This window comes from Mustela putorius, unplaced genomic scaffold (genome assembly GCF_011764305.1).
Source record: "Mustela putorius furo isolate JIRA1106 unplaced genomic scaffold, ASM1176430v1.1 tig00003985_pilon_pilon_pilon, whole genome shotgun sequence".
Taxonomy (NCBI): Eukaryota; Metazoa; Chordata; class Mammalia; order Carnivora; family Mustelidae; genus Mustela; species Mustela putorius.
In genome coordinates, this window is record NW_025422125.1 from 733,811 (window position 1) to 744,966 (window position 11,156).

General features: G+C 36.4%; 1 pseudogene; it reads left to right on the plus strand.

Annotated features, from left to right (window-relative positions):
- Positions 1-4,312: 4,312 nt before the first annotated feature.
- On the plus strand, positions 4,313-6,186 carry LOC101681445 (annotated as a pseudogene).
- The last annotated feature ends 4,970 nt before the right edge of the window (positions 6,187-11,156 follow it).

Consider the following 11,156-nt stretch of genomic DNA (forward strand, 5'->3'; position numbering starts at 1 on the left):
TGTAAATGGGCTAAATCAAAAGATACAGGGAACCAGATTGGATAAAAAAGCAAGACCCATTTGTATAGTATCTACTAGAGACTCATTTAATACCTAAAGACACCTCCAGACTGAAAGTGAGAGTTGGGGAATTATTTGCCATGCTAATGGATCTCAAAAGAAAGGAGTAAGAATCCTCATATCAGAAAAATTAGACTTCAAACAAAAGACTAGTAAGAGATAAAGACGGATACTATAACATACTTAAAGAGTCTACCCAACAAGAAGATCTAACAATTATAAATATTTATGCTCCTAATTTAGGAGCAGCCAATTATATCAACCAATTAATAACCAAAGTAAAGGGACACACTGATAAATCTACATTAATAGTAGAGAACTTCAATAACCTATTCACAGCAAAGGACACATCATCTAAACAGAAGATCAATAAGAAATCAAGGGCTTTGAATAATACATTGTACCAGATGGACCTCACAGATATATACAGAGCATTCCATCCTAAGGCAACAGAATACACATTCTTTTTCTTGAGTGCACATGGAACTTTCTCCTGAAAAGATCACATACAGATTCACAAATCAGGTCTCAATTTGTACCAAAATATTGGGATTCTTCCCTGCATATTTTCAAACCACATGATTTTAAACCTTGAAATTAATCACAAGAGTTGGCAAGGAACTCGAACACTTGGAGGTTAAAAGCATCCTATTAAAGAATGAATGGGTTAATAAAGAAATTAAAGAATGAAAAAAATATCATGGAAACTAATGAAAATGAAAACAAAATGGTTCAAACCTTTAGGATACAGCAAAGGCGGTCTTTAGAGGGACGTACATAGCCATCCAAGCTTCTCCTAAAAAATTAGAAAAACTTCAAATACACAAGCTAACCTTACAGTTAAAGAAGCTGGAGAAATAACAGCAAATAAAGCCTAAACCAAGCAAGAGAAGAGAAATAATAAATGTTAGTACAGAAATCAATGAAATAGAAACCAGAGCACTAGAACAGATCAACACAACTAGAAGCTGGTTTTTTGAAAGTGTAATAAGGAAGGCACACATTGCATGGAGCACTGGGTGTGGTGCATAAACAGTGAATCTTGGAACACTGAAAACAAATTAAATAAAAAAATAAATAAATAGTAATAAGATTGATAAATTTCTGGCCAGACTTATCCAAAAGAAAAGAGAAAGGACCCAAATTAATAAAATCATTAATAAAAGGGAGAAATCATGATCAATACCAAGAAAACAGAGACAATTTTTAGAACTGACTACCAGCAGCTATATGGCAACAAAAGAGGCAATCTGGAAGTAATAGGCAATCTGGATGCATTCCTGGAAATTTATAAACTCCCAAAACTGAAACAGAAAGAAATAGACAATTTGAACAGACCAATAACCAGCAAGGAAATTTAAATAGTAATCAAAAACCTCCCAAAAAACAAGAGTCTAAGGCCAGATGGCTTCCTAGGGGAATTCTACCACACATTTAAAGAAGAAATAATACCTATTCTACTGAAGTTATTTCAAAAAATAGAAGTGGAAGGGAAACTTCCAAACTCATTCTATGAGGCCAGCATGATCCTATGAGGTCAACCTTTACCCCAAAACCAGGGAAAGACCCCATCAAAAAAGAGAATTACAGACCAATATCTGTATGAACATGGATGCCAAAATTCTCAACAAGATCCTAGCCCATAGGATCAAAAAGTACATTAAAAGGATTATTCACCATGACCAGGTGAGATTTATCCCTGGGATGTGAGGGTGGTTCAACATTTGCAAATCAATCAACGTGATAGATCACATTAACAAAAGAAGTGACAAAAACAATATGATCCTCTCAATTGATGCAGAAAAAGCATTTGACAAAATACAGCATCCTTTCCTGATCAAAACTCTTCAAAAAAAAAAACTCTTCAAAATATAGGGATAAAGGGAACGTACCTCAATATCATAAAAATATCAATATCAATATGATAAGCCCACAGCAAATATCATTCTTAATGGAGAAAAACTGAGAGCTTTTCCCTTAAGGTCAGGAAGACGACAGGGATGTCCACTCTTACCTCTGTTGTTTAACATAGTACTGGAATCCTAGACTCGGCAATCAGACAACAAAAAGAAATAAAAGGCATTCGAATTGGTGAAGAAGAAGTCAAACCCTTTCTCTTCATAGATGACATGATATTTTGCATGGAAAACCCCAAAGATTCCACCCACAAATTACTATAACTCATATGGCAATTCAGCAACATAGCAAGATACAAAATCAATGCGCAGAAATCAGTTGCATTTCTATAACTAACAAGGTAACTGAAGAAATGGAAATTAAAGAATCAATTCCACTCAAGAGCACCAAAGCCATAAGATACCTAGGAAGAAACCTAACCAAAGAGGTAAAGGATCTATATTCTAGAAACTACAAAACACTTATGAAAGCAATTGAGGCAAACACAAAGAAATGGAAAAACATTACATGCTTATGGACTGGAAGAATAAATATTGTGAAAATGCATATGCTGCCCAGAACAATCTACAGTTTCAATGCAATCCCTATAAAAATACCATCGACATTTTTCAAAGTGCTGGGACAAACAATCCTAAAATTTATATAGAACCAGAATAGACCCTGAGTCACCAGGCGGCTGTTGAAAAAGAAAATCAAGCTTGGGAGCATCACAATGCCTGGCTTCAAGCTATATTACAAATCTGTGATCTCTTCTCTTGCCCACAGGAAACCTCCAATGAACGGCATGCGATATCAAGACAGCATGGTATTGGCACAAAAACAGACAGATAGATCAATGGAACAGAACAGAGACTCTAGAAGTGAATTCTCAACTCTATGGTCAACTAATCTTTGACAAATCAGGAAGAAAATATCCAATGGAAAAAAGACAGTATCTTCAATAAATGATGCTGGGAAAATTGGACAGCCACATGCAGGAGAATTAAACTGGATCATTCCCTTACAGCATACACAAAGATAAATTCAAAATGGATGAAAGACCTCAATGTGAGACAGGAATACATCCAAATCCTAGAAGAGAACACAGGCAGAAATCTCTTCCACGTTGGCCACAGTAACTTTGTGCTAGACATGTCTCTAAAAGCAAGGAATACAATTGCAAAAATAAATTATTGGGACTTCATTAAGATAAAAAGCTTCTGCACAGCAAAGGAAACAGTCAACAGAACTAAAAGGCAACCTATGGATTTGGAGGATATTTGCAAATGACATATCAGATAAAGGGCTAGTATCCAAGATCCGTAATGAACTTATAAAAATCAACATCCAAAAAACAAATAACCCAGTCAATAAATGGGCAGAAGACATGAACAGACATTTCTCCAAAGATGAAGGCCATACAAATGGCCAACAGACACATGAAAAAAATGCTCAACGTCACTTGTCATCAAGGAAATACAAATCAAAACCATAATGAGATACCACCTTACACCAGTTAGAATGGCAGAAATTAACAAGACAAGAAACAGCAAGTGTTGGTGAAGATGCGGAGAAAGGGGAATCCTCTTAAACTGTTGGTGGGAATGCAAGATGGTATAGTCACTCTAGAAAACAGCATGGAGGTTTCTCAAGAAAGTAACAATAGAGCTATCCTTTGACCCAACAATGGCACTACTGGGTATTTACCTCAAAGATACGGATGTAGTGAAAAGAAGGGGCACACGCACCCTGATGTTCATAGCAGCAATATCCACAATAGCCAAACTGTGGAAGGAGCTGAGATGTCCTTCAACAGATGAATGGATAAAGAAGATGTGGTTCATATATACAATGGAATATTACTCAGTCACTGGAAAAGATGAATACCTATCATTTGCATCTACATAGACATAACTGGAGGGGATTATGCTAAGTGAAATAAGTCAAGCAGAGAAAGACAATTATCATATGGCTTCACTCATATGTAGAACATACGGAATAGCATGGAAGACCACAGGAGAAGGCAGGGGAGATTGAAGGAGAAGAAATCAGAGAGGCAGACCAACCATGAGAGACTCTGGACTCCAGGAACCAATCTAAGGGTTACAGAAGGGAGGGCTTGAGAGAAGGGTGTAACTGGGTGATGGGTATTAAGGAGGACATATGTTGTGATGAGCCCTGGGTATTATACACAACTAATGAATCGTTGAACACTACCTCAAAAACTAATGATATACTACATGTTGGCCAATTGAACATAATAAAAAATAAGGCCAAAAAAGAGACATAAAATATGACACCATAGGAAAAGCAAGAGGGAGAAGGACATCAAGAGAACAATAAAGAAGGAGAGAAAATGTCATTCATGGACTACAGTACCTACAGCAGAGCTTCAGCCCAGCAGGGATATAGTGATTACACTGCCCGGTCCCCTCAAGGATTTGCACAGACCACTCTCACATATGGGCAGCAAAGTTTATGGCACCTGTGGACAGTCGACTGATGTCTGTTACATCCAAGTATACAGCCTCTGCCAGACTGCCTACACAACTTCTTATGGACAGGCTCCCCCTGATTATACTTGTCCAGCTGCTCCCAAGGTATATGGTCAGCCTATCTAGGGGTATGGCACTGGTGCTTATGATACCACCACACTAATGTTACTACCACCCAGGCCTCCTATGCTTCTCAGTCTGTATATGGCTCTCAGCCTGCTTACCAAGTATATGGGAAGCAGCCAGCAACTTCCACATCTGCAAGACCATAAGATGAAACTAGTGAACCTTAATCTAGCACAAGGAATTATAACCAGCCCAGCCTGGGATATGGACAGAGTAACTACAGTTATCCCCAGGTGCTTAGGACCTACCCCATGCAACCAGTAACAGCACCACCATCTTATCCTCCTACCATTTATTCCTCCAGACTGTAGACTAGTTATTATCAGAGCAGTTACTCTCAGCAGAACACCTTTGGGCAATGAAGCAGCTCCAGACAGCAGAGTAGCTATGGTCAACAAAGCAGCTATGGGCAGTAGTCGCACACTAGTTAAAATTCTGACAAACTGGATCATACAACCAGCTTCCAAATCAATATAGCCAACAGAACACCAGCAGAGTTTATTACAACAAGACCACCCCAGTAGCATGGGTGTTTATGGACAGGAGTCTGGAGGATTTTTCAGACAAAGAGAGAACTAGAGCATGAGTGGTCCTGATAACCAGGGCAGGAAGAGAGGAAGATTTGATTATGGGACCTGAGCAGAGGTGGGAAGGTAGGAGGACATGGTGGAATGAGCAGCTCTGGAAAGCTAGGTGATTTCAATAAGCCTAGTGAACCTATGGAGGAAGGACGAGATCTTGATCTATAAGCCCACTTATAGATCCAGATGAAGACTCACAACAGTGCAATTTATGTGCAAGGCTTAAATGACACTGTGACTCTAGATGATCTGGCATACTTCTTCAAGGGAGCCAGACAACCCATAATTCACATCTACTTGGACAAGGAAACAAGAAATCCCAAACACAATGCTACAGTGCCTTATGAAGACTCACCAACTTCCAAGGCTGCTATGGAATGGTTTGATAGGAAATATTTTCAAGGGAGTTAACTTAAGGTTTCTCTTGCTCACAGGAAACCTCCAATGAACAGCATGCAGTTTTGTATGCTTCCTCTGAGAGCAAAAGGATGCTGCTGCCATATTCTGAAGGTCCAGGGGGGCCCATCGGTGACATGGGAGGCTGTAGAGGAGCCATAGATGGTTTGTCCCTAAGAGGGCCCCAAGGTTCCCAAGGGAACCCATCTGGGGGAGGAAATATACAACAGAGCTGGGACTGGCAGTGTCCCAAACCACGGTGTGGAAACCAGAACTTCACCTGGAGAACAGGATAAAACAAGTATAAGTCCCCCAAACCTGAAAGCTTTCCTCCATCACCCTCTCCACAACCTGTGTGGTGACCATGGCAGAGGCAGTCCTGGTGGCAGGATGGTAGGAAGAGTTGGCTTCATGGACTATGGTGGTCTCCATGGAAAGTTCAGAAGTGGAGACAGAGGTGGCTTCTGTAGTGGCGAAGGCATGGACTGAGATCGCTTTGGAGGAGGAACACAAGATGTCTTTGGACCTTTGAACAGATGGGAGGAAGAAGAGACAGGCATGGAGGACCTGGAAAAATGAATAAAGGCAAGCAATGCTCTACTAGATGCAGAGACCCTGCAGAACTGCACTGACTATTAGATATATATTTTAAACAGAAAATGTTTTAGATTTATAATTCCATATTTATAATTTTGACCACAACATTACAATTATTCCTTTTCTGTACTTCAGTATCTTTCATCATCTGTGATGAAACATTAAAAGTTAAGTGATAGTGTGCCAAGTCTTCATCATTCTTTTAAACATGGTAGTTTAACTAAGACTAAACAATGGGAACCCCTTGTGAGCATGCTGGTATCATTGTGGAGAATGAAGATGGCCTCAAACTATAACAGTGTTAGTGGCTGTGACTTTTTTTGCTTAAAATTCCAAATGTTCATAAAAAAATATGACACCATATACTGAAAACATGGAGAGGAGTATAGAATATGTTCAAACTTTAACAACCATGAGCTTAATGTAGACTGCTTTGTGCAGAAAATTTTATATATAAATCTAATGGTACCCAGAAATCAAAACCACAGTAAGTATGAAAAATTAAAGAAAAAGAAATCCAAATATATCACTAAAAAAGAAATCAGTAAATAAAGACAAGAGGGGATCAGACAAGACAAGAAGGAAACCACAAAACTAATATAAAGTGACAATAAATACACATCTACCAATAATTATTTTAAATGCAAATGAACTAAAAGTTCCAATCAAAAGACATATGGTGATAGAATGTGTGAAAAAAAAAAGATTCATCTCTATGGTACCTATAAGAGATTTATTTTAGACCTAAAGACACCTGCAAATTGAAGTGAGGAGATAGAGAAATACCTACCTAGAGAAATAGAGAAAATAGATGTCAAAAGAAAACCAAGTAGCAATAGTTGTATCAGAAAAAACAGAATTTAAAACAAAGGCTGTAATGGAAGACATAGAAAAATACTATATAGTTATAAAGAGGACAATCCAATAAGAAATATAAGAATTATAAATATTTTTGCACTCACCATAAGAGAACCCAAATACATAAAATAGCTAATAGCAAACATAAAGGAACTCATTGATATTAATACAATAATACTAAGGAATGTTAATATTTCACTTACACTGATAGGCAGGTCATAAAACAGAAAAAAAATAAGGAAGCAATGGTCTTGAATGACACAAGGAACTGATGGACTTAACAGCTATATTAACATTCCATCCTAAAAGAGCAAAATACACATTCTCTTCAAGTGCATCTGGAACATTCCACAGAATAGATCACATATTAGCTAATAAAACATGTCTCAATTAATTCCAGAGGACTGAAGTCATACCATGCATCTTTTCTGCCCACAATGGTATGAAACTAGAAGTCAACCACAAAAAAAGAAATCTGGAAAGACCACAAATACATGGAGGTTAAAGAACATGCTACTAAATGTTGAATGGGTCAAACAGAAAATAAAACAATAAATTTAAAATTACATGGAAACAAATGGAAATGAAAGCACAATGGTCCAAAAGCTTTGGGATGCAGAAAAAGTGGTTCTAGGAGGAAGTTTATAACAATACAGGCCTACCATGGGAAGGAAGTAAAATCTCAAATAAACAACCTGTCCTTACACCTAAAGGAGCTAGAAAAAGAACAACAAACAAAACCTAAAACTAGAAGACAGAAAGAAATAATGAACATTAGAGTAGAAATAAATGAATAAAAACTTTTAAAAAAACAATGTATCAATGAAACCAGGGGTTAGTTCTTTGAAAAATCAACAAAATTGATAAACCTCTAGCCAGACACATAAGAAAAACAACAAAATGACTCAAACAAAATCACCAAAAAAAGAGGAGAAAAAACAACTAACAATACAGAAATACAAACGATTGTAAGAGAATTTTATGAAAGCCTATATGCTAACAAATTGGACAACCTAGAAGAAATGGATCAATTCCTAGAAACATATAAACTACCAAAACTGAAACTGGAATAAATAGAAAATTTTAACAAACTGATAACCAGCAAAGAAATTGAATCAGTAATCAAAAAAATTCCCAACAAACATGCCCAGAAATGGATGGCTTCACAGGAAAATTCTAACAAACATTTAAAAAAGAGTTAATACCTATTTTTTGCAAACTATTCCAAAAAATAGAAAAGGAAGGAAAACTTCCAAATCCATTCTATCACATGATCTTTATCCTGATATCAAAGCTGGATAGTACACCAGTAAAAAAAGAGAACTACAGCCAATATTTATGATAAGCTTAGATGCAACAACCCTTACTATCAAACTACAACAAAAATACATTATAAAAATAATTCACAACAATCAAGTGAGATTTATTTCCAGGTAGTAAGGGTGGGTCAATATTTGCAAATCAATCAATGTGATATATCACAGCAATAAAAAAAGGATAAAAACCACACAGTCCTTTCATCAGATGCAGAAAAATCATTTGACAAAGTACAACATCCATTCATGATAAAAGCCCTCAACAAAGTAGGTTTAGAGGCAGAATAGCTCAACCTAATGAAAGGCCATTATCTGAAAAACCTACAGTGAACATCATACTCAAAGTGGAAAAACTGAAAGCTGCCTCCCTAGGGTCAGGAGCAAGACAAGGATGTCCAATCTCATCACTTGTATTCAACATAATACTGAAAGTCTTAGCCCACTGCAATTGGACAACAAAAAGAAGTAAAAGGCATCCAAATCAGTAAAGAAGAAGTAAAACACTCACTATTTGTGGATGACAGGATACTATGTACAGAAAATACGAAAGGCTCCACCCAAAGACTGCTAGAACTAGTAAAGGAAGTCAGTAAGGTCAAAAGAAATTCAATGTGCAGAAGTATGTTGCATATCTATACATTAATAATGATACAGAAGAATGAGAAATTAAGAGAATAAGCTCATATTACACCCAAAATAATAAGATACCTGGAAATAAAGCTAACTAAAGATGTAAACGACCTGTAGTCTAAAAACTATAAAATATCGATGAAAGAAATTGAAGATGACACAAAGAAATAAAAAATACTTTCCAAGCTCATGGATTGGGAGAACAAATATTGTTCAAATATCTATACTACACAAATAAATCCACAGATTTAATGCAATTCCTATCAAAATACCAATAGGTATTCCTAACATTTTTATGGAACCACAATTCTGGACCTTAAGTTAAATCACAAAGCTGTAATAATAAAAATGGTATGGTACTGACACTAAAATACACACATAGATCAATGGAATGTAGTATAAAACTCAGAAATAATCCCACAATTGTATGGTCAATTAATTTTCAACAAAACAGGACAGAACATTCAATGGGAAAAAGTATCTTCATCAAATAGTGTTGGGAAAACTAGTAATCTACATTCAAAAGAATTAAACTGGAACACTTTCTTGTACCATACACAAAAAGATAAATTCAAGACATAAATCTGAGACCTGAAACCATAACAGACCTATAGCGGAACTCAGGAAGTAAGCCCTTCAATATCAGCTGTAGCAACTTCTTTCTAGATGTCTCCTGAGGTAAGGGAAACAAAAACAAAAATAAACTATTGGGACTTCATCAAAATAAAAAGCTTCTGCACAGGGAAGGAAGGAATCAACAAAACTAAAATGCAACTTATGGAATAGGAGAAGATATTTGAAATGACATCTGACAAAGTGTTAGTGTCCAAAATATACAAAGAACTTATAAAACTAAATTCAAAAAAAAACCCCCAAATAATCCAATTTTAAAATGGCCAGAAGACATGAATAGACATTTTTCCAAAGAAGACATACAGATTGCTAACAGACACATGAAATAATGTCCAACACCACTCATCATCAGGGAAATACAAATCAAAACTTTAAATGAGATATCACCTTACACCTCACATCTGTCAGAATGGCTAAAATCAAAAACACTAGAAACAGCAGATATTGGTGAGGATGTAGAGAAAGGGGAACACTCTTATACTGTTGGTGGGGATGCAAACTGGTGCAGCCACTATGAAAAACAGTATGGAGTTTCCTCAAAAAGTTAAAAATAATACTACCCTATAGGTATTACCCAAAGAATACAAAAACATGAAGTTGATGGGATATATGCACCCCTATGTTTATTACAGCATTATTTACTGTAGCCATATTGTGTAAGCAGCCCATTCCCATTAATCAATGAATAAAGAAGTGCTATGTAGTTTTATTTTTCCTCTCTCCCTTCCTGACTTCCCATATATTTATATTCTTCCTTAAATTCTACATGACTGATATTATATAATATTTATCTTTTTCAAACGTGTTTCACTTAGCATCCTACACTCTAGCTCCATCTACATCATTGCAAATAGCAAGATTTCATTCATTTTTATGGCTGAGTAGTATTCCCCTGTGTGTGTGTGTGTGTGTGTGTGTGTGTGTGTGTTTGACATCTAGATGGGTGAAGGGTATTGGCACTTTTGTGATGAACACTGGGCATTGTATGTAAGTGATGAATCACTGAATTCTACTTCAGAAACAAATATTGCAAGTATGTTAACTAAGTAAAATTTAAATTAAAAAGTTATATATATATATGTATATATTATATATATGTGTGTGTATATATATGTATGTATATATATTTCATAAATATAATGAAATTTTACTCAGCCATAAAGAAGAATGAAATGTTGGGCACCTGGGTGGCTCTGTGGGTTAAGCCTCTGTCTTTGGCTCACGTCATGATCTCAGGGTCCTGGGATTGAACCCCACATCAGGGTCTCTGTTCAGCAGGGAGCCTGCTTCCTCCTCTCTCTCTGCCTGCCTCTCTGCCTATTTGTGCTCTCTCTCTCTCTCTCTGTCAAATAAATAAATAAAATCTTTAAAAAATTGGAAGAATGAAATGTTGTCATTTGCAATGGCATGGGTGCAGCTAGGGGGTACAATGCTAAGCCAAGTAAGTCAGTCAGACAGACAAATACTATATGATTCACTCATATGTGGAATTTAAGAATCAAAACAAATAAGCAAAGTAAAATGAAAGAGAGAAAAATAAAAAAACAGACACTGAACTGTAGAGAACA